Source organism: Leucoraja erinacea, chromosome 1, assembly GCF_028641065.1.
Source record: "Leucoraja erinacea ecotype New England chromosome 1, Leri_hhj_1, whole genome shotgun sequence".
Taxonomy (NCBI): Eukaryota; Metazoa; Chordata; class Chondrichthyes; order Rajiformes; family Rajidae; genus Leucoraja; species Leucoraja erinaceus.
The window spans coordinates 108,616,146-108,641,054 of record NC_073377.1 but is presented as its reverse complement, the minus strand read 5'-3'; the positions used below and the strand labels follow the sequence as shown (position 1 = coordinate 108,641,054).

The window sequence follows — 24,909 nt, the reverse complement described above, 5'->3', positions numbered from 1 at the left end:
AGTCCCAAAGGATTTCCCCCTTATCCTTAAACTATGACCCCTTGTCCTGGACTTCCCCAACATCGAGAACAATCTTCCTGCATCTAGCCTGTCCAACCCCTTAAGAATTTTGTAAGTTTCTATAAGAAACTCCTAAATTCTAGCGAGTACAAGCCGGGTCTATCCAGTCTTTCTTCATATAAAAGTCCTGACATCCCAGGAATCAGTCTGGTGAACCTTCTCTGTACTCCCTCTATGGCAAGAATGTCTTTCCTCAGATTTGGAGACCAAAACTGTACGCAATACTCCAGGTGTGGTCTCACCAAGACCCTGTACAACTGCAGTAGAACCTCCCTGCTCCTATACTCAAATCCTTTTACTATGAATGCTAACATACCATTCGCTTTCTTCACTGCCTGCTGCACCTGCATGCCCACTTTCAATGACTGGTGTACCATGACACCCAGGTCTCGTTGCATCTCCCCTTTTCCTAATCGGCCACCATTTAGATAATTGTCTACTTTCCTGTTTTTGCCACCAAAGTGGATAACCTCACATTTATCCACATTATACTGCATCTGCCATGCATTTGCCTACTCACCCAGCCTATCCAAATTTGCCCACTCACCCAGCCTATCCAACTTGTCCATAACCTTTATATACAGTGCCTGAGCTGCAGCCTACCAGGCCCGAGTGACTGAGCTGCAGCCTACCAGGCCTGAGTGACTATAGCCGACAATCGGCAATTACGGACACCTTCCCCCTGTGGTCCGTTATAAGAAGGGTTTACTGTATTACCAGCACTTTCTGTTTTTTTGCCTTGCAATTTTTTTAATGTTCTACTATATACACGATAGTACTGTATATATTCTTGATTAGTACAGGTGTCAGAGGTTATGAGGAGAAGGCAGGAGAATGGGGTTGGGAGGGAGAGATAGATCAGCCATGATTGAATGGCGGAGTAGACTTGATGAGTCGAATGGCCTAATTTTACCCCTATTCAAGGTCAGTTTATTGTCACATGTACCGATTAAGGTACAGTGAAATTCGAATTACCATACAGCCAAACTATAAAAAGGCAACAAGACACAACTACATAAAAGTTAACATAAACATCCACCACAGTGGATTCCCCATGTTCCTCACTGTGATGGAAGACAATAAGGTCCAATCTCCTTCCTCTTTATTCTTCTGCGGCCGGGGCAGTCGAATCACCCACAGTCGGGGCGATCGATGCCCCCGCGTCGGGGCGGTTGAAACTCCCGTGGCTTGGAGTCCCCGATGTCAGTCTCTAACCAGAGACCGCGGGCTCCAAGATGTTAAAGTCCCGCAGGCTCCCACGGTTGGAGCCCCAAAGATTACCCCAATGGATCGCGAGCTCAGTGATGGTAAGTCGGCAGGCTGCCGCGATGTGCTCTCGGTCGATCTCCAGCAAAAGCCGCCAACTGCACGATGTTAAGCCACAGTGTAGACAGAGATATGATACGGGAAAAAAATCGCATCTCCGTCAAGGTACGAGATTAGAAAAGGTTTTGAATTTGTAAACAATATTGCCATTCCTTCATTGATATAGTGTCTACATCCTGGAACCACCCCCTCCCCAATACTCCATGAGAATAGTTTACAAAGAAGACTGCTGTATATTAAAAAGATGGCTCACCATCAAGAGAAATAAACACTGGCCTTGATAATGCTGACCTTGTTCAGTAACTGAATAACAAAAAATATATTCCGTATTTGGACTCACATTATTGATTAGAACAATCCATAAGCAAAAATAAATTGGCACAAGCAAAGTATTAATGTTAGTTTTGGCATTTGTTCATAGATGTGGTTAAAGAAATGCATGCTGAAACAAAGGTAAAATGCTTAGATAGACACAAAATGCTGGAGTAACTCAGGGGGAGCCCCCACCTCCCCACAACCCCTTCTCCTTCCACCCCCCCTTTCCCACACATCCCCCCCTTTCCCCACATCCCCCCTTTCCCCATACCCCCCCATCCCCATTCCCCCCCACACCCCCCCCCCACACCCCCCCCCCCCACCCCCCTACAACCCCCCACACACCCCCTCCCCCACACCCTCCCTCCCCCCCCCCACCTTCCCTCCCCCACCCTCCCTCCCCACAAACCCCACACTCTACATCCCCCCCCCCCCACACCTCTCCCCCCCCCACCCCACGCCTCTACATCCCCCCCCTCCCCCCACACCCTCCCTCCCCCACCCCACGCCTCTACATCCATCCTCCCCCACACCCCTCCCTCCCCCACACCATCCCTCCCCCACACAGCTCCCTCCCCCCCCCCTACATCCCCCCATCCCCCACACATCCTCAACACCTCTACCCCACACCTCTCCCCCACCCCCCTCCCCCAACCCCCTCCCCTCCTCAGATGGTTATCCTCGTTTCCAATATAGATAGAAAAAGCTTTGACATTTTCTTTAATACGACTCGCCAAAGCCATCTCATGCCCCCCTTTTGGCCCTTCTAATTGCCCTCTTGAGTTCTTTCCTTCTGTCGTTATATTCCTCCAAGGTAAGGGCTAATTCCATTCTCTTAAATCTGCATGCACTCCTTTTTTCTTTTTGAGCAAATTTACAACCACTTTGGTTACCCAAGGTTCCTTTACTTTGCCATAATCTCTCATTCTCACTGAAACGCCAGTTTTGAACTGGTCTTTAAACAACTCCCACGTCAGATGTAGACTTGCCTGATAACAATTGCTCATTGTGTACACTCCTGAACTCCCACCTAATTAAGTTGCAGTTTGCTTTACTCCAATCTAAAACTTTCCCTCAAGTTCCAGTCTTCTCCCTATTCAAGGCACGTAAAACTTATGGAGTTGTGATCACTATCATCAAAATGCTCTGACACTGAAACACCAGTCAGCTGGCCATGCTAATTTACCAGAACAAAGTCCTGTATGCTCGTATCGCAGGTTGGACTATCCACATAAGAAACCTTATACACCTGACAAATTCTGCCCGGTCTAAGCCTTTGGTACTGAACAAGTCCCTTTCAGTATTGGAGAAGTTAAAGTCACCCACTTTTGGCATCTTTTGGAAATCCATCTTTTCGAAATCCATCTACATATTTTTTTCCTCCGTCTCATACTTGCTATTGTACAAACCCATTATAGTGCTTGCACATTTCATATTTCTAAGCTCCATGCAGATCGCCTCAGCAGACAAACCGTCTGGTACTATACTGTATGTCATCTCTGAGTACTGCCCTGATTAGTAGCGCAACTCCTCCACCTCTTTTGCCTCCCTCTTTATCATAACTGAAACAATGATACCTCGGAACATTGAGCTGTCAGTAATATCCCTCTCACAACCATGTTCCACAATAGCCACAACCGATCCAGGACCTAAGTTCATCTGTTTTCTCCACAATATTCATTCATCCATACTCTCATTCATCCATACTCTCTACCTATTTCTACTCTCACTAGCTCATGGCACCAGGAGTAATGCAGAGATTACTACCCTTAGACTTCTGCTTTTTAATCTTCTGGACTTATGGGGCTGTCCCACTGTAAGAGCTAATTCAAGAGTTCTCCTGAGTTTCCCCTGATTCGAACTCTGAGAATTGCGGTAATGGCCGCTCGTAGGTACCTGGGGCTCTCGGGTTGAAAAATCTTCACGAGTCTTCACGAGCTTACCACATTTCCCGAGTATCTACCGTTCGCGTTACGAGCCGCTAAGGGACATCCCCGAGCTCCGCGTACCCACAATGTACATTCTTCGTGCTTACCACGAGTTTGATTTTTTTTTAAACTCGTGAGAGCTCTTGAATTAGCTCGTATAGTGGGACAGCCCCATAACTCCCTATGTTCGCTGCGCAAGACCTCATCCCTTTTCTTACCTATGTCAATTGTGCCAACGTTTACAACTATTTCTGGCTGTTCGCCCTCCCCATTCAGAATGTTCTGCAACCATTCTGAGACATTGAGGACTCTGGCACCAGGGAGGCAACACACCATCCTTGAATCCCGTTTGGTGCAGCACAATCTTCTGTCTGCTCCCCTAACTAACGAGTTTCCTACCACATGGTTCTGTCTGACAGTTCCCTTCCCGCTGTTGCTCGGAGCCCTGCCTGACACTGCAGAGCAACCGTTGCTGCCGCTGCTCTCCCCTGGCCAGTCCTACCCCACAGCAGCGTTGAATGGAGCGTGCCGGTTGTGGAGGGGAATGGGCCTAGGGCATTCCTGCATTCTCTGCTTACTCCCTTTCCTTGTGGTCATCCACCTATTTCCTGCACTTTAGTTTAGTTTAAAGATACAGAGTGGAAACTGGCCCGTCAGCCAACCAAATCCGTGCTGACAATGATCACCCATACACTAGTTCTATCCTACACACTGGGGATACTTTACAGAAGACAATTAACCAACAAACCTGCACGCCTTTGGAATGTGAGAGGAAACTGGAGCACCCGGAGTAAACCCTCACAGTCACAGAGAGAACGTACAAACTCCGTACAGACAGCACCCAGGGTCGGGATTGAACCTGGGTCTCTGGCTCTGCAGGGAAGCAAATTTACCACTGTGCCACACGTATGGTGCAAGTCCCTTAGGCATGACCACCTCACTTTAACTCCTATCTATGACATTCATACCCTCGGAAAATCATGCGGTCATCCAGCTGCAGTTCCTTAACGTGGTGCTTAAGGGGCTGCAGCTGAACACATTTACTGCAGGTGTAGTCCTCAGGGACACTGGAAATCCCCCTGACTTCCAGCATCCTGTAGGTGGAGCATTACAATATCCCACCTGCCATATCAACACAACCAAAACTTTGACAGCCTTGCTCACTACCTGCAACTTCACCAATTTTTGTAAACTTTGCACACGTACCAATGAACCCCATCTACATTCACGTCCAAGTCATTTATATGTATATATCACATTCAACAGAGGTCCTGGCACTAATCCCTGTAGAACATCACCAGTCACAGACCTATAACCAATATATTACTCTTCCACCACCACTACCTCTTCCAGTTCTGAATCAAAACTCACAATTTACCGTGGTTCACATGTTTCTTAATCTTATGCTCGGCCTACCTGAAGATTTTCATCAAATGCATGTGGACAACAAGCATTGCACTACCCTCATCAATCACCTTCAAAATCTTCTCAAAAGACTAATTTTGGAAGACATGAACTGCTACAGACAAAGCCATGCTGGTTGTCTCTAATACTCCTACTCCTTTTCAAATGCGAGTAAATGCTATCCAGAAGAATGCTCTCCTACAACCTCCATGCCACTGATGTGAGACTCACTTCCCTATAATTTCCTGCATTATATCTGCTTCCATTCTTAAGCAAAGGCGTAACATTGGCTACTCTACAGTCCCCCAGGACATCCGCCTGTGGTTGGAGAGGATATACAGGTATAGGAATTATGTGTTTAAGCTGGTGCAGAAAAGGTTAATGAAGATGTTACTGGGATTAGAGTGCTTGAGTTAAATCGAGAGGCTGAATAGGCTCGGTTTTTTTCTCTTGGAATACAGAAAGCTGAGGTGATGACATAAGGGCATAGGTAAAGAAAGTGAATGGGCACTGTTGTCTTTCCAGGGTAGACACAGAGAGTGTCTTTTTCACACAGAGAGTTGTGAGTGTGGACTTCCCTACCTCAGAGGGCGGTGGTGGCAGGTTTTCTGGATACTTTCAAGAGAGAGCTAGATAGGGCCCTTAAAGATAGCGGAGTCAGGGGATATGGGGAGAAGGTAGGAACGGAGTACTGATTGGGGATGATCAGCCATGATCACATTGAATGGCGGTGCTGGCTCGAAGGGCCGAATGGCCTACTCCTGCACCAATTGTCTATTGTCTATTGATAGAAGAGTCCAAAACTAGATTGCATAGGTTCAAGCATGTTTTCACATAGATGGTGGAATGTGCTGGCAGAGGAAGCCGTAGAAGTGGGTACAATTGTAACATTTAAAATACATATTTGTACAGCTACATGGATAGGAACTATGGTAGAAATGCAGGCAAATGGTACATGCTCATTTAGACAACTTGGTCAGCATGGACGAGATTGGCTGAAGGGCCAGTTTCCAAGCTGTCCAACTCTATGGTTCTATGACCAAAATAAGAAAATAAAAACATTCATAAGAAAATCTAGAATGGAGGGTGTTGTTTCAGAATTGATTTTGTTTCAGAGAATTTGTTCTACCTTTGTTCTACAAAGTGGAGGAGAGAATGTATGAGCAACCATTTTGAGAGGAGATAAATCAATTTTGAATATAGTTTTATTTTGAGGTGTGACATTTAAAGAAGTAGGTGTTTCAGTAGCTGAGGAAGAGACACTGCAGCCACTAAAAGGAAGGAAGTGCGCAGAACAATGAGAGATCAATTATAGATATGAGCAGATAAATAGAAAATGGAGTTTAATCTGAGCAATTGTGAGGTTGCGTTTTGAGAGGAGAAATGTAAGCAGAAAATATACAATTAGTAGCAATGCCCATCACGGCATTGAGGAACTTGGGGCAGTCATTGGTAGTGTCTTGAGAGCAATCAGTATTACAGTCGAAGAGATGCTAAAGATCCTAACGCGTAGAAACAAATCTCCCGGGCCAGATCAGATATAGCAAGGACACTGAGAGAAGCTCGAGAGGAAATTACAGAAGCCCTGGCTGAAATTTACGAGTTGTCATTAAATGCAGGAGAGGTGCCGGAAGACTGAAGGTGGCAAATGTTGTGCCTTAATTCAAGAAGAGGCGCACGGAAAAAGCTGGAAGCTAAGGGCCAGTGAACTTAACATCTGTAGGTGGAAAGTAATTAGAGAGTATTCTGAGGGATAGGATATACATGCATTTAGATTGTCAAGGGCTGATTAGGGAGAGTCAGCATGGTTTTGTTAGTGGGAGGTCGTGTCTCACGAATCTGATTGAGTTTTTTGAAGCTGCGATCAAAAAGGTTGACGAGGGCATGGCTATAGATGTTTTGGATCCTGTAGATGTATATATGGACCAGCAAAGCATTTGACAAGGTTCCTCATGGAGGGCTGCTCTGGAAGGTTAGATGCCATGGGATCCAAGGACAGATAGCTGAATGAATGGAAAATTGGCTTCATGGAAGGAAGCAGAGTGTGATGGTGGAAGGTTGCTTTTCTGACTGGAGGCCTGTAACTAGTGGTGCGCCTCAGGGTTCAGTGCTGGGCCTGTCATCTATATCAATAATTTAGATGAGAAGATACATGCAATGATTAGCAATTTTGTAGATGATACAAAAGTAGGTAGTGTTGTAGATAGTCAAGATGGTTGGCACATTTGTCTGAATATTGAGTTTCAAAATTGGGAGGTCATGTGGCAGTTAGTGAGGCTGCATTTACGAGTATTACGTTCAGTTCTGTGCACCATGTTGTCGGAAAGATGTTGTCAAGTTTGAGTGCAGAGAAGATTTATGTTGCCAGGACTCGAGGGTCTGAGCTGTAGAAAGAGGTTGAGCAGGCTGGGACTCTATCCTTGGAGTGTAGGAGGATGAGGGCTGATCTTATAGAGGTGTACAAAATCATGAATGTAATAGATCGGAAACCAGAGGACATAGCTTAAGGCGAGGGGGGAAGGATTTAATAGGTACCTGAGTGGTAACCTTTTCACACAGAGGATGGTGGGCGTATGGAACAAGGAGTTGGAGGAAGTAGTTGAGACAGGTAGTATTGTATTTAAGAAAAATTTGGACAGGTAACATGGATTGGTCAGGTTTAGAGGGATATGGGCCAAACGCAGGCAGGTGGGACCAGTGGCGTAGCGTGGGGGGGGCAGTGGTGCGGTTACCCCGGGCGGTAAATTTTTAGGGGCGCAAAAAAATTGTTGCTCCGAGGCCAGGTCGCCGCTGTCGCTGTCCCCGCTCTGAGGCCAGGTCGCCGCTCCAGCTCCATGGCCAGGCTGCTGCTGTCGCTGCTGCTGCCGCCGTCCCAGCCACCGCCCCCGCCCTACGCACGCCCCCGCCCTGCGCCCCCCCCGCCACCGCCCTGCGCCCGCCCCCCCCCCCGCCCCCCGCCCCGCCCCCGCCCCACGACTGCCCCCCCCCCCCGCTAATGAGGAGGCGCAAAACTTTAAACTGCCCCGGGCGCTCAAAACCCACCCTACGCCACTGGGTGGGACTACTGTAGATGGGATATATTAGTTGGTGTGGGCAAGTTGGGCCAAATGGTATGACTCTATGACTCCTTGGCTTCATGTATGAGGGCACTGTGCATGAAACAAATGCACAACAAAGTGATGAAAGCACACATGGAGTATTGTGTGTCGTTCTGGTCACCTAGCTCTAGGAAGGATTTGATTAAGCTGGAAAAGGTGTAGACATTTTTTTTTCAACCTTTTCACACAGAAAGTGGTGGGTATGCAGAAAAAGCTGGCAGAGGGAGCTGCAGAGGCAGGTACAATTACATTATGGAAAAGACATTTGGACAGGAATGGTTTGGAGGGATGTGGGCCAAACAAAGGAAAATGGGACTAGCTGAGAAAGGAAGCTTCATTGGAATGAATGAGGTGGGCCGAATGGCCTATTTTGTGCTGTATAACTCTCTGACAATCATCACAGCACCTACCTTTATCACGGCTCCTCAGGATTTTATACAGCTGAATTAATTTTATATTTTCACCTTTTAAATTGGTGAACCATCTCTGAATACACGTATGTCTCTCCCAGAAGAGATTCACAGTGATGTTTCCTAAGAAGCAATGTTTTAGTTAAGATGAAAGAATGGATACGCTGGACTTGTTTTCCTTGGAGCAGAGGAGATTAAGGGAAGACAAGGTAGAGATAAACAAGATTATTAGAAACAAAGATATAGGAGATGGCAGGGATTGTTTCCCCAGGGAAGAGGTTAAGACACAAAATGGAGGAACCTAGCGGGTCAGAAAGCATCTGTGGAGGGAATGGATAGGCAATGTTCTGGGTTGGACCCTTTTTCAGACTTGCCCCGATCCTGGATCGGGTCCCAAACTCAAACTTTGCCTTTTCCTATCAATTCCCTTCCCTCCAATACACAGTGTTTTGGTTCCCAACCTTCATACTCAACATGTTGACTGATGAAGGCATACATGCTGTATGCCTTCTTTACAAGTGTCTTGCTATGGACTTAAAACCCAATATCCCTCTGTACATAATGTTTCCAATGATCCATTTACTGTATTCTTTCCATTTACATTTGACCTCCCAAATTGTAACATCTCGTACTTGGCTGGATCAAACTGAATCTACCATTTCTCCATCCATTTTTCCAATTGGTCTCTATCCTGTTGAATCTTGGACAACCTTCCTGACCATTCACAGCTCTGTGGTTGGGGTATCAAAAACAAGGTATGTTTATGTGAAAGGAAGTAGTAGTGAAGGGAATCTGAGAAGCAAGTTCTATTGCACACTTTATACCTGTACCGTGATGCCAGATGAAGTCGCGGAGGCATTTAGGAAGACATTTTAAATAGGCAATGCATTGAACGATATGACTTCAATGTGGGAAAATAAGATTAGTACAATTGGGCAAAAAGGTCAGCATGGACATGGTGGTCTGAAAGGCCCATTCTTCTTAGGTTCTCCTATGGTTCGAGTTAACATTGGAATGGAAATCAGTTTTGTTTATTTTATGTAGAAATTGAACTGAGCACCTTTGCTTCAAGACCTGGTTAATAATTTACGTTTTATAATTTTGCAAATCTATTCTGACGTTTTTTTATGACATCAGTGAGAATAAATAACAAGTGGAACAGATGTGGTAGAATCCATTGTGGGTCATTTACTAAAGGTTGCCATGTGAGCTCAATTTCTGCAACACTCCTATATCAAATTACAGGAGCTTTGTGATTTTGAGCGGGCTGAGCCTTGATAGTTTTTCACTGTAAAAACATTATTTTAAAACAGTAGACAGTGCCTTGTTTCAATGCTACAGTAAAATTGTTAACTGGACAGTGTACTTCTGTCTATATAGGAGAAAATCCAGAGTACTTTACATGGATTATTTGTTCTCATTATGTCATGCAGGAGAGCCAATCCATTAAATCAGGCAATTAGATGATTTGAATCCTGAAAGAACAGATTGAATTGAAGAGGCAGCAGCAGAGCCATATGTTGTCTGTGGATTAATAATAGTAGTTGAGGAAAATAATCAGAAATATAATCCAGCTACTGTAATATTAATGAATTTGAAGTAATGTGTATGATTTTACTTTAGCTTCGGCAGAAGTTACTATATTAGTGATATTTTACTGTTGAAATATCCTGTATAATTAGATGATGATAAATTGCCACCGTATTCACATGCTCAAGATTCATCTTTCTCCAGATCATAAATGTCATTGTTGGGTACATTACGTTAGAAAAGATTTTGTATATTTTAAGTAAAATTGTCTTTAGTGGAAACAACATCCCATACAACTGGGGTTGTAACATTTTGTAAATGCAAGAAAAAACTGTGATGTGAAACAATTTTGTCTTTTTCTGACAATATAGTAATTAATTTAATTCTCAAGCAGAAATAATAGACAATAGGGACAATGCAGACAAATAAATCTGATTACTGAATGACGACATTGGTAAGTGATGTACCATACGAGTCGGCCTGTTATTTCCATTCATAATTCATGAATAAATCGATTGTGAATTTGATGTAACAAAGACCATACTAACTGCGAGAGTGAATCCCCCCACCCGTTCACTGATATTTAATGAATAATAGAAGGGGCAGGAAGAAAAGGCATAAGGAGAATAGTGATTGGTGTGGCTGTTTATGATGTAATTTGACAATCATGTGATGGTAGGTGAGCTGTGACTGGTGGAATGGAAGCACATGCATTACTGTTGAAATATCAAGAACAGATTGTCTGCTAGACATCTTTCAGCTGGCATTTGTAAGGACTAACAACCTCAGTGTATCTTTGTTGACTGATGAATCAAATCATATGCATTTCGGCAGAATAAGCAGCTTCATAAGTGAGTGTGTAATTTGATGTGTTGTTGGATAAAACCGTGGTGATTTCTTGATTTTATTTGTAGTTACATTGATCATTTTAACTGTACATAATCTATTAGTGCGTGTTTATTTGGTTGTGTTAAGTGATTTGCTTTGCATTTGGGTTTTTAACATTGGCTCTTTTTAATTAACACTAGATGTGTATAATAACCTCAAAATTTAAATCTTATGTATTTTTGGTCATTGAATTTTTTTAAATTATTTTTCTATTTGTCCTTTGGCTATTGTGTTTTGAATTGGTCAAAATACTTATTGCTGTGATATTTTTGTTTATTATCTTTGGGTGTGAACAGTTCAGTTGGTGCAAGTGCAGACATTGGTGACTATTGCATGATAGAGAAAGTGATGTTTAATATACAGCTACTTTACTTTGCTGTATGGAAAATCCGTATCACTTTTTTTCATTAATCTGGCAACTGCTAAAGGTTATGGGCTTGCCTTAACGGATCATTGGAAGGTTGTACTGTACAGGAAATAGCCCCACCCTTGCCTTTGTGTTCTCACTTTCTCAGCAACATCAGATTACTTTTGCCTATATCTCTTCCATAGTGTATCTTTTATAAATGATCTTGCAGTATGCCAATACAAAGTTAATGCTATCCGTTTTTTTTTTTGTTTACATTCCTGTAAATAAAACATGTTATTATGGAGTGGCAATCATGCATTGATGTTGCATTATTATCACGCTAATTTTGAATAAAAGACGTGATGCTGAAATAGAAAATTCTGACTGCTTAATAATTATGTACTCAGAAACCTTCTGATTTTGGTAAGTCATTTAGGTAATCATTCTCCAGTGATCTTTCTTTCGTAGAAACATGTAACCCAATAATGTGAGTATTATAGTCAAAATTAGAAGAATGAGTGTCCTGTGGAAAATTGGAGTGGCTTTGAATCCGTTTTGCAGACAACCAATCTATATTGTTAATGGTATTGTTGGCTTATTACATTAGTTGGCATGAGCAAAGAGCTCATTATAGTGTGTTGTGGGTAATAATGCAGGTGGCTCAGTGTTCATATGGCTCAGTAACTGTAATTTCTGTCCTGTACATTCGGCAAAGAAAATTGAACACGAGTTAACTCCTATTTGTCCAGTGTTTTTACACTGGTTTTTGGAAAATGTTTCATAAACGGATGAGTGAGGTAGAAAATATGGTTTCAGTGTTATAATAATGATGACGAATTAATGACGGGAGAAGTAAGAGCCACACAGTGGTGCAGCTGGTAGAGCTGCTGCTTCACAGTGCCAGTGACCCTGGTTCGATCCTGACCTCTGATTCCTGTCTGTGCGGAGTTTGCATGTTCCCCCTGTGATCGCGTGAGTTTCTCCCCAAAGGCATACAATTTGTAAGCAAATTGCCGCTACAATGTAGCGAGTGGACGCTGAAGTAGAATAACATATACCTAATGTGAACGAATGATTGAAGGTCAATGTGGACTCAGTAAGCGAAGAGCCTGTTTCCATCCTGTATCTTTATTTCAATCAATCAATCAATCAAACAAGTGAACAAATGTGAAATGTTGCTGTGTGGAAATATGGGCGGGGTTTGGGGGGGAGTGACTTGGAACTTTGGTACAGCGGTTCTGTATTACCATACTTTAACGTTGCAATCTACAAAATGGTTAAACCAGAAAACATTTCCATGACTCGTTCTGGAACATTCCTTTTATGAATGATGATTTGATGATAATTGCTGAGCTCTGCCAAAAAGAAACATGAGCTGCACGGCAAAAGGACAAATCAAATGCCAACGTGTCATAGGATTGAGTGAGGTGAATACTGACACAGTGTTAAGTTCATAAAAGACCTCTACTGTTCTCTTGTTCTGTTCAGAATGCAGATGAATGCAGCACAGATGAATATGTAGTACAAAGTGGGGATTTCTACAGCAATCACTGACTGTTACTATGTTGGTATATTCTTTGGTTATTCGAATAGTAAACAAGCTGAACGGATGAAAGGTACGAGAAACGACGTTCTTTCTGTCCACTGGATGCCTACGTCACCACAATAACATTAGGTATCCAGCAGTGACTTCAGTCCACTGGTTTCTGATTGTTTTTTTTTTAATGTTAAAAGGATAATTGTCCAAGTCATCAGTTTCCTCAATATTTGCAATTTTATAACATGGTGTTGCAAGAAAGTGATGGCTAATAATGGAAGAAATATATGTGACATAATAACATTGGAAGAAGTTGGTATGTATCATCCCACTCGGCCACGTGTTTTAAAAGCTAGTTGTGATATTTTATTATTCTAGATTTGGCTCACAGGAGATAAATATTTTCAAATCTAATTTGATACATTGGTTTTTGACACAACTTTTATTTTGAGTAAGTGGATTTTGTGAATGCAAATGCTCAGTTCACAATTTCTTGTTGTGAAATATTTTTAAATTTGGATCCTCTGGCCAAATATTTAGAAAATCAAAATGTTTAGTGAATATATGAAATTCAAATGAACAATGTGCTATGTTGGCATTATGAACACTTTCAGCTACATCACATCCAAGGATGCTTGTCTTTAATGACATGATGGCTCTGGTTCTGGTTTCATTTCTTTCAAAAGCTTATTCTTGTCTATAAGTCTTGTATTCTTGTTCATATGACTATGAGTCATAGTCATGCGGCATGGAGGCAGGCCCTTTGGCCCAACTTGCCCACACCGACCAACATGTTCCATCTACACTAGTCCCACTAGCCTGCATTTGGCCCATATCCCTCTAAACCTGTCCTATCCATTTACCTGTCTAATTGCTTCTTAAAAGTTGCAATAGTCACTGCATCGACTACTTCCTCCGGCAGCTCATTCCATACACCCACCACCCTTTGCATGAAAATGTTACCTCTCAGATTCCTATAAAATCTGCCCCCCCCCCTTCACTTTAAACCTATGCCCTCTGGTTCTCTATTTCCCCCACTCTCGGCAAGAGACTCCATGCTGTTTGAATAACAATATGCTGTTTGAATGACAATAAAAGGCATTCTATTCATTCTATTCTATCTATTCCTCTCATGATTTTATACACCTCTGTAAGATGAATCCTCATCCTCCTGCACTCTAATGAATGGAGTCACAGCCTACTCAACCTCTCCCTATAAGTCCGATCCTCGAGTTCTAGCAACATCCTTTCCAACTTAACATCTTTCCTATAATATGGTGCCCAGAACTGAACACGGCCTCACTAATGCCTTGTATAACTGTAATATGATCTCCCAACTTCTAAACTCTGTAAGGCCAATGTGCTGAAAGCCTGTTTGACCCCCCCCCCCCATCTACCTGTGATGCCATCTACATGGAGCTATGTACAGTACTTGCTTTCCTAGATCCCTCTGCTTCCACAACACTTCCCAGAGCCTTACCATTCACTGTGTGTCCTGCCTATGTTAGACCTTCCAAAATGCAATACCTCATATTTATCTGTATTAAATTCCATCAACCATTTCTTAGCCCACCTGGCCAACTGATCAAGATCCTGCTGCAATTTCTGACAGCCATCTTCACTATCTGCAATACCACCCACTTTTGTATAATTTGCAAGTCTTGCCAAGTACATTCTCATCCAAATTATTGATACAGATAACAAACAGTAATGGGCCCAGCACCAAACCCTGAGGCACACCACTAATCACGGGCCTCCAGTCCAAGAAGCAACCTTGCACCATCCATGAAGCCAAATTTCTCTCCAGTCAGCTATCTCTCCTTGGATCCCATGCATTCTAACTTTCCAGAGCAGCCTACCACTAAAGCATTTTGAATGCTTTAGTCAAATTAATATCTACAGCCTTTTTGGTCACATCAAAAAACTCAATCGGACTCATGAGACACGACCTCCCACGTACAAAACCATGCTGACTATCCCTAATCAGCCCTTGTTCATCTAAATGCATGTTTATCCTATCCCTCAGAATACTCTCCAGTAACCATGCCGTACTCCACTTTTCTATATGTTTATTCAGCCCCAAAAATCAACCGGAAAAATTATGATTTTGTTTTACCTTTTTTGTTGCTCTTTTTGGCTTCCTCTCTCCAATCTTACTCTTGACCATTAAAATCGTTCTTAAAACAATTTTTAGTTGAGATGCCAAAGAATTCAAAATAAGAGTTGGAAGATGAGATTGGGGATGACTTGAAAACATTAGGGCTGTTGAACCCTAAAGTAATGACTGTGTGATATACAAGAGTTAACTCAAATGCATAAGAAGGTGAAGAATGTAATCCAGAATATCTTCAGATACAGAAAGGAGAGCACATGCTTAGAGTTGTGAAGGACACGTTTGGGACAGAAATATTATTTTACAGAGGATGATCGATATCTGGAACAAGTTACCAGAAAAGGTGGCAGAGGGCGAGACACTGGAACTATTTGAGTAACAGCTACATCTTCAGTGGTAAGAGATTAGGGTTGCTTATTTCATGAAAGGCAAAATCAACTGGAATGAAGGGCAATTTTATTCTAAACTAGACTAAGTGGGACCCGTTGGGTCCCAGCATCACATGGGAGGGCTGGTCACCAATGCAACATTCTACCTCTCCACCAATTCCAATATTGCTCGCCAGTGGGGGAGGGGTTTCTGTTGCGCTAGTATGGGTGTTCCAGAGGGCTAATATAGACATTGTGGGCCGAATGGATTCTTGGGCTGGCAGCCAACTGTTGCAATGATTTTAAAAGCCAAGCAAAGGCAAACAATTTGGCTGCAGCCACCCGACAACCAAAATTCATTTTGTGAACACAAACATTTTTAAAAGGCGAGGCAAACAATTGGGCAGCAGCCACCTGACAATTAAAATTCATTCTGTGAACACAAACTTTTTTAAAAGGCGAGGCAAGCAATTGGGCAGCAGTCACTTTACAGCCGCATCGAGGGGACTCACCGTGGAGTAGATGTGCGTTCAGTGTTATTTGCAGCTCAGAGAGCCATGACCATCTCACTTCCTGGGTCTGGCAGAGACTGAGTGAGGGATTACACTTCCGGGTTTTACAGTCCCTCCCCCCCCGCCACCAGCGGGGGCAGCAGAGAGAATGGCAATTAAAAAAAAAAACATTAATATCTCTCAGATTTTTAATCGACGGGAAAAATCCTCCGGTCCCGGTAGGCGGAGGGGGGCTCTGAGCGAGGTGGCCAAAAATGACGGCCGTAGGTGGCGGCGTTCTCTTGGAAATCGCAGCACAGTGGGCCAAAAGCGGTCAAGATCAGACTTTTAGTAATATAGATGTATCTTGTGATCTTATGATGGATGATAAATATGCGTTCCATTATTTGCAACATGGAAACGTTTTGGGAACAATTTTGTGGAGCAATGTTTTCAATGTACTGCTGGCAACAGAGCATATCAATATATTCATCTATCATATTACAAAATCAGGGATATGTTAAATTCAAGATCCAAAAAGGCTGTAACTGGCAAATTAGATTCTGAGTAACTGAACTTAAGAGAGTCATAGAATACGGAAACAGTGCCTTTGGTCCAGCTTATCCATGCCAACCAAGCTGCCTACACGAGCTAGTCCCATAAACCTGCATTGGCCCGATCTGTCTAAAGCGTTTCTACCAATGTTCCTGCCCAAATGCTCTTAAACATTATAATTGTGCCTGCTTCATCCACCTTTACAGCTTATTCCACATGCCCACCTTTACAGCTTATTCCACATGTGTGAACAATTAAAAAAGTAACTAATTGGTTCTTCAACATGTACTATATGACCATACAATAAATTATTTCCATGTTGTAACTAATTGAGATTTAGTGCCAATCATTCAGACAGGATGGAGGATGTTATGAGTAGAGAATGGATACACTGGGGGATTTTGTGTATTGTAGGAGGCTGAGAGCTGGCATTATTATCTCTATACTTATAAAACTCTGATCTTGGTTGTGTGTGTGTGATCACATCTTCTAAAAAAAAACGGCGCGTTAACGGTAACATTTTTACATATTCCGGTAGAGATTTTTCCCATGGAGTCCAAAATTGCCTTATCTAAAAAATTTCTCGAGTTATTAATGAAAATGTTCAAAAATCTGACAAAACTTTGAAAAGAAATGTCTGTTTTTCGTTGATGACGTCACAATGGATCTGCGTGCCGTTCTTCCTCGCTCTGCGAATGACGTCACCCTCCCACCCCTTCCTCCTCCCCCCGTTATTCAAACGTCGGGCCGTCGACTGAAGACCAAAGATCATAACTGAAGACTGCAGCGGTCCAACTCGCGGTCCTTTGGTCGATGCTCGCCCGCTCGCGCACCGGCCTAGCTCGGGTCCTCCCCCCCTCTCTCTCTCCCCTCTTTCTCTCCCCTCTCTCTCTCACCTCTCTCTCTCCCCCCTTCTCCCCCCCCTCTTTGTGGAAAGTTGGCAAAGGAAGTGGTAAGAAGGGTAGGCAACCTGGTCAGACGTCCCTCTCCTCTCCTCGCCCGGCCATCTTTGTATCCCATTGGGCCAGATGGCCTGTTTCCGTGCTGTTATGATTCTATATATAATTTTTTTTTACATTGAACTCTGCTGAGATGGTTCAGGCCTGTATCCAGTTTTTAAATTTTGCAACAGTACTGTCTAGGTTCAGTTGTACAAGTAAATTCTGGTGACAACCAGATGAAGGAACAAAATAGGTCCACAATTTTTTTACAATGTCCATGACTAGGCCACACACAAAGGCACCTGCTTCTCTTACCTGGGCATGTGGGCTCTTAACCTCAGCTTTAATTGGCAGAAAGTGACTTCTTGCTAGCACAGCCGAATAGCTTCTTATCTCTTAAAGTGGTGCTTTGCTATCCAGATTTGATCGCAAGACTGACCAGCCTGTTGCAGATACGTCCTATGAATCAAAAGAGGGATTCACTCACTCACTACTTCATCGGCACTTCCGTGGCCAATCGACGGGTTAAATTTGCCCTCTTAGGCCAGGGCTGTGGAAATTGAGCCAGGCAGATCTATTCCCATAGCCGACTTCAGAGGCAGCCTTTGCGGGCTGATATCTCAGTGCCCCCAGAGGCTGTGACCTCTGTTAGTCTGGGAAAACGGATAATCTGGCAAGGTTCTGGAATCAAGGGTACCGGAAAACTGATGGTGGACCTGTACTATGATTTATACTTTTACTGTCAGTACAGTTTACTCTTTAAATAATCTCTGATCAGATATTAATTTAACCACTTACTGAAAGCTGTGTTACATGGGAATTAAAATCACTTAGTGAAGAGGAGTATGTTCTTATTACTATTTGAAGTCATCATTTAATTTTTAATGTTCAACCCTAAGCTTTTGGCTTAGCTTAAACTGTGCACTCATTTGTTGAGAACAACAAAGCATTCATAATGCTTGGTATTGCATTCCAGCCCAGGATACAAGTTTGCTTCTCGTCAGAACAGTTACTTGCTTGTTTGTGAACTTTAGCCTCTCCATTACAATCTTTTATTTTGTCTTTCTTCAGTTTCTATATTTCTGCACACATGTGTATTTCTGTACACATTCCTCTTCTGAACTATTCCATCAATGCTCCAAATATGACTGCTCTTAAGATGGCATGCATTGGTTTCTTTCTGTTAATTGCCCTAAAATCAATGGTTATAATTGAATCCTTGCTTCCCTTTTTTTATACAGCAGTAACTTTATCTTATTTTGATATTTATAGATTTTTTAACCATCAGTGGCACAGCTGGTAAAGCTGTTGCCTCATTGCGCCCGAGAACTACTTTTGATCCTGAACTCCGGTGCTGTCTATGTAGAGTTTGCACATTCCCCCAGTGCCCTGTGGGTTTCTTCCAGGTGCTCTGATTTCCTCCCACATCCAAAAGATGTGTGGGTTTGTAGGTTAATTGGCCTTTGTGATTTGCCGGTGGTGGGTAAGGAGTGGATGAGGAAGTGGGATAACATAGAACTAACCTGGATGTGTGATCAATGGTCTGTGTGGACTTGGTGGGCCGCAGGGCCTGTTTCCATGCTCAATCTTTCAAATAGGAGGAAATTACCAACTCACTCATCACCTTGATCACCTTGATTGGCCCAATTTACAAATGCTCTTGTCATTTAAATGTTTTTTTCTTATTTTTGACAATAATACTGTTTTAAAAAAAAAGTTCCTTTTGATTCTCTGAGTGACCTAAATTAGATGAATGCCCTTGAGTTACTGACTCACTAATCAGTGAATATTGTTATATTTATGAAAATATGTATTCCTTTTAACTGTAATTCATTAGAAGCTCATGGCTAAACAACTTTAAACATTTTGGATGTTTTCATTTAGTTGGTAAGCTGTTTGTTTTTTAGTTCAGTTTAGAGATACATTGCGGAAACAGGCCGGCCCGCCCGCTGAGTCCGCACCGACCACTGTGCTTAAGCACAGGCAGCTAGCAATCAACCGAAAAAACCTTTGAACAATTTTTTTTCGGACCTTGCCATAGGGCAGGTGCTACATTTGCCCCAACTCCATCTACCTCATCTGCACAATTTTCTTGGTATTTGGCCACTGATAATTGTGATGAACCATCTTTCCGAGATTTTGAAGCTCTCAACCATTTCCACTTCAGCATCATTGATGCTGATTAGGGCACCACTTGGTTTCCTGAAGTCAATAATGTCCAAAATGCTGCCGCTCGCCTTTTAACCGGAACTCGAAAGAGGGAGCACATTACGCCAATTTTGGCCTCCCTTCACTGGCTCCCAGTGCACTTTCGAGTTCATTTTAAAATTCTTTTATTTGTTTTTAAATCTTTGAATGGCCTCGCCCCGCCTTACCTCTCTGAGCTGCTCCACCTATATGCTCCTACCCGGTGCCTCAGGTCAGCGGATCAGCGGCTCCTTGAGGTACGAGAAGCTCAGAGGGGATAGAGCCTGGCTGCACCGGCTCAGCCGCTGCAGATCAAAGCAGTCCATCTTTAATCCTCCCTGTGTGGACTGCTTTCACAGGAGTGCTTTTATGGTTTAGTCCTGTCGTCCTTAATGGTTTTAGTATTTGTGATAACTTTTTGTTGATTTCCTACAGCACTTTTTTTGATGTTGGGTGCTTTAAAGACTGAGGGATTATATTATTATTATTAATAATTAGCTTGACATTGATTAAGGATAACCCCAAGAGATTTTATGTACATAAAGGGGAAAAACGGCAACCAGAGAGAGAGAGTGGGGACCTGGAATCAAAGCAGTTTCTCTGTGAGAGCAGTCGGTATTACGGTTGCAGAGGTACTGAAGTTCCTGACGTGTATGAAGATGTACAAATTTCCTGGCCCTGAGCAGATACTGTATATCTGAGGACACTGTTAGAAGCTAGAGAGGAAATTGCAGGAGCCCTCGCGGAGATTTATGAGTCATCGTTAAATACGGGCGAGGTGCCGGAAGACTGGAGGAAGGAAAAATGTTGTGCCTCTACTCAAGAGGGACTGAAGGGAAAGCGCTGGGGACTACAGGCCCATGAGATTAACATCTGTGACCGAAAAGTTACCAGAGAGTATTCTGAGGGATAGAATATACATGCACTCAGATGGACAAGGGGTGATTAGGGATAGTCAACTTAGTTTTGTACGTGGGCGGTCATGTCTCACGAATCCGATTGTGTTTTTTGAGGGTGTGCCCAAAAAGGTCGATGAAGGCAGAGCCACGTTGTATACCTGGAATTTAGTAAGGCATTTGACAAAGTTCCGCATGGTAGGCTGCTCTGGAAGGTTAGACGTCATGGGTTTCAAAGAGAGTTAGCTGAATGGCCAAAAATTTGGCTTCATGGAAGGAAGCAGAGGGTGATGGTGGAAGGTTGCTCTTCGGACTAGAGGCCTGTGACTAGTGATGTGCCTCAGGGTTCGGTGTTGGACCCATTGCTGTTTGTCATTTATATCAATGATTTAGATGAGAACGTACATGGCATGGTTAACAAGTTGGTAGATGACATAAAAGTGGGTGGAATTTTAGATTGTGAATATGATTGTCAAAAATTGCAGCAGGATCTTGATTCCTTGGGCAGGTGGGCTGAGGAATGGTTGATGGAATTTAATACAGAGAAATGTAAAGTGTTGCATTTTGGGAGCTATGAGTACAGGTACATCGTTTTTTTTGGCATGTTGGGCTTCATCAGTCTGAGCATTGAGTATAGAAGTTGGGAGATCATAAGATCATGTGATAGAAGTGGAATTAGGCCATTCGGCCCATCAAGTCTACTGCCATTCAATCATGGCTGATCTATCTCTCACTCTTAACCCCATTCTCCTACCTTCTCCCCATAACCTCTGATACCTGTACTAATCAAGAATCTATCTCTGCCTTAAATGTATCCACTGACTTTGCCTCCACAGCCTTCTGGCAAAGAATTCTGCAGATTCACCACGCTCGACTAAATAAATTCCACCTTATCTCCTTCCTTTAATTCTGAGGCTATGACCTCCAGTCCTAGACTCTCCCATTAATAGAAACATCCTCTCCACATCCACTCTATCCAAGCCTTTCACTATTGTGTACATTTTCAATGAGGTCCCCCTCATTCTTCTAAATCAGCAAATTTTGGCCCAGTGCCGTCAAACGTTCTTGGGAGGTCATGTTGCAGTTGTATAAGATGGTAAAACCGCATTTAGAGTATTGTTTTCTGTTTTGGGCACCATGTTATAGGAAAGATGGTGTAAAGCCGGAAAAGGAGCAGAGAAAATTTACGAGATTTTTTTGCCAGGACCCGACGGCCTATAGAGAGACGTTGAGCAGTCTCGATCGATTGGATGCACCGAGTCTCTTGCCCAGAGTCGGGGAATCGAGAACCAGAGGATGTAGATTTAAGGTGAGGGGGGAAAGATTTAATAGGAACCTGTGAGGTAACCTTTTCACGCAAAGGGTGGTAGGTATATGGAATGAGCTGCCGGAGGAGGTAGTTGAGGCAGGTATTATCGCATTTAAGAAAGATTTATATAGGACGGGTTTAGAGAGATTGTGGCCAAATGGAGGCAGGCGGGACCCTCTCTATCTCCTTCCTGTAGTCCCCTGTTTTGTCACTGATCAAGATGCAGCCCATTACAGTAGGTCATCTGCATACTTATAGAAGGGGTTAGAGCAGAATTTGGCTGTACACTTGTGAGTGTATAGCGAGTATAATATTGCGCTAAGAATGCATCCTTGCAGCACACGTGTGTTGAGAATTATAGTGAAGAATATATTGTCGCCTATCCTCACTGATTATGGTCTATGGGTCAGAAATCTTAGGGTCCAGTGACCAAGGGAAATGCTGCCTTCAAGGTCTAGCAGTTTGGAAATTAGTTTGTATGGGACTATGGTAATGCGAGGCAAAACTGTAGTCAACCATTAGGAGTTTGCATATTGCACATTGTTAACCACACAAGACCCATTAGGCTTCATCATCATCATCGATGATCACTTGAAGTCAAGTATGATTGTCCTCCTGGTTGGTCCTTTTTGTGGGTCTTGAGATGGCTGAAGAGACTGATCCTGAATCCATAGACTTTATTGCAGTGTTGGCACGGGTGAGAGGTATTAGTGTTGGGATGTAGTTGGGACTTGGTGGTGGAAGTGGTTCTTAGAAGTTCTTGGAAGTAGTTCCCTCCTTCGGCAATTGATTGCTTCATCCTCCTTCAGAATACACGTCTACACATGGATCTCGCCCCCATCCCGCCTCGGATGGCAGGCATCAAATCAAAATCGAAGGTAGTCAAAATTGCTGGAGAAACTCAGGGGGTGAGGTAGCCTCATGCAATCCTTGTATGTCTCACCCGCTGAGTTTCTCCTGCATTTTTGTCTTCCTTAGATTTTTCCTGCATCTGCAGTTCATTCTTAAATGTGTTCACAGAAGGTGCGTGGCCGTGCCGGCTGCTTTTGCAGGATGCGGTACAGTCAGAGCTCGGCCGCTGCTCAGAGTGCCCGGCCGCTGCTCGGGGAGCTCGGCGGGCCGGATGATTACGGGGAAGAAAATCCGCATGCGGGCTGGATGATTTCGAGTTACGGGCCGCATTCGGCCCGGGAGAGGTAGGTTGCCGACCCCTACCTTATAGGATAGACACAAAGTGTTGGAGTAACTCAGTGGGTCAGGGATATATGTTGACTCTAGACGAGCCCGTGGGCTGCTTTGATGGCATTTAAGAAGCCCGAATGATGTCTGAATCAGTGCTGATGTTGACTGGATCTCTAGGGGTTTTTTAAATCCAATATTTATTTTTAAGTTCCCTCTCTTGCTGCTAGCCATTAGTCTTGCTCTGGCGTGCACTTTTCTCACAGCCTGGAAATTGATGTCATTCTGCCAGGCATAAAATGCTTTCAGTTTGTCAGCAATTGGTGTTTCAATTTCAGTATTAAATTGTTGTCAAACCCGTTCTGATATTTCATTGTTTTTGTGACATTGATGTTCCTGCTGGTATCAAGGACTGTGGTCTCTAGCATATCCCAATGCACCTCAGTATCGTTGGGATACTTTGTGGACAGATTGCTATTGAGGGAAGCTTGGAAAATTAGTTGTGACTTAAATGATGGTCTAATTCTATACCGCCATTGTAGAGTCTATCCTCACCTTCTCCATCATGGTCTGGTTTGGCTCATTCACCAAGCATGACATCCAGAGGCCGCAGTGAAAAAGTCTGATCAGTTGAGAAGGTTGTTGACGAAACTGTACACTGCAAGGGCCAGGAAGCGAGCGGGTAAGATCATCTCTGACCCCTCTCAACCTGGCCACAAACTCTTTGAAGCACTTCCCTCTGGAAGGCGACTCCAGACTGTCAAAACCGCCACAGCCAGACATAAAAACAGCTTTTTTCCACGGGTAGTAGCTCTACTCAATAACCAAAGGTCTGTCGCCTCCTTTTGCTCTGGTATTTTATTTCATTCACATGTTTAAATTGTAATGTTTTATTATTAATGTTTAATGTTTTATGTGTCATTCTTAATTGTTACTGTATGTCGTGCTATTACTTGCGAGCGGAGCACCAAGGCAAATTCCTTGTATGTGTACATACTTGGCCAATAAACTTATTCATTCAGTCATTCATGTTTTCCATGCTCTTGATATTAAATCTGGGCCAGCTCATTTCCCTCTGCAGCCGCTTATTTTGGCATCAGCTTAATGGAAATGGTGGAATGAATGACGTGGTGTTCTGTCCAACATTCGTCCACACTGGTCATTGCCCTAGTGAGGCTTGTGTCATGCATATCTTTGGCTCGGACATAACCAATCAGTTGCCAGCATTTTGAACGGGCGTGGATCCAGGATGTTTTTAATTTATTTTTCTCTCTGAAGAGAATGTTTATGATGATGTGTATTTGTGTTTTGGTTAGGAAGACTCTATTGGAGTTGATGTTCCCATCTTCTTAATAGTGCCATTCCACAATATGTGATCACAACTGACTCTGGCATTGAAGTCCCCAAAGAATGATCTTATCTTTGAGGATATCTGAAATAATTGTATCCAGGCTAGCATAGAAGGTCTCCTTGACTTCCTTCTATGAGTCCAGTGTGGGACATAGTGGTCACTATGGACACTATAGTGGCCATCTGGTTAGTATTGAGGTGGATCGTCATCCGTACCTCTGTATATGTGACAAATAAATACCTTACCAAACAATAAATAAATACTGGGATGAACAAAGTGGAAGCTAAATAGGGTAGGTCAGTCATGGGTGCAGATGCCGAAGGGCTCTTTCCGTCTCGGTCCAAGAACCCTATAATAGAATCTAACGCTCACTGCCTGTGTGCCAGTCCATGACCTGGAGCTGCCAGATGATCACTAACCTGCTGATCACCATTTGCTGGTCACCTCAGGTCTTTAACTGGCATGTGCAGGTAGTCTCACTAGAACTTTCAAACAAGCAACAAGAGATGGATTGTCGCCCCACCACCACCACTTCAAGATCAGATCATGCACGCACAATCCCATTGCACCCTGCCTTGAGGTGACTACAGTGCAGATAAGGTTAAGATTAATCTCCTTCCCATGTCTCTGTTTAGCATTGTGGTTTGTCAAGGTACACCCCAAGCAGTTATTTT

General features: G+C 43.3%; 1 protein-coding gene across 3 annotated transcripts in view; it reads left to right on the top strand.

The window, feature by feature from the left end:
• Positions 1-24,909, top strand: part of LOC129700480 (ankyrin-2-like) — a 634,003-nt gene that overhangs the window by 30,604 nt on the left and 578,490 nt on the right. The window contains exon 1 of one of the 3 annotated variants that reach the window (XM_055641017.1): positions 10,775-10,922. The exons of the other annotated variants lie outside the window; for them this stretch is intronic. The gene's annotated coding sequence lies outside the window, so the exon portion shown is untranslated. Of the gene's footprint in view, positions 1-10,774; positions 10,923-24,909 lie in introns of those variants that run through there. 3 annotated transcript variants of the gene reach the window in all.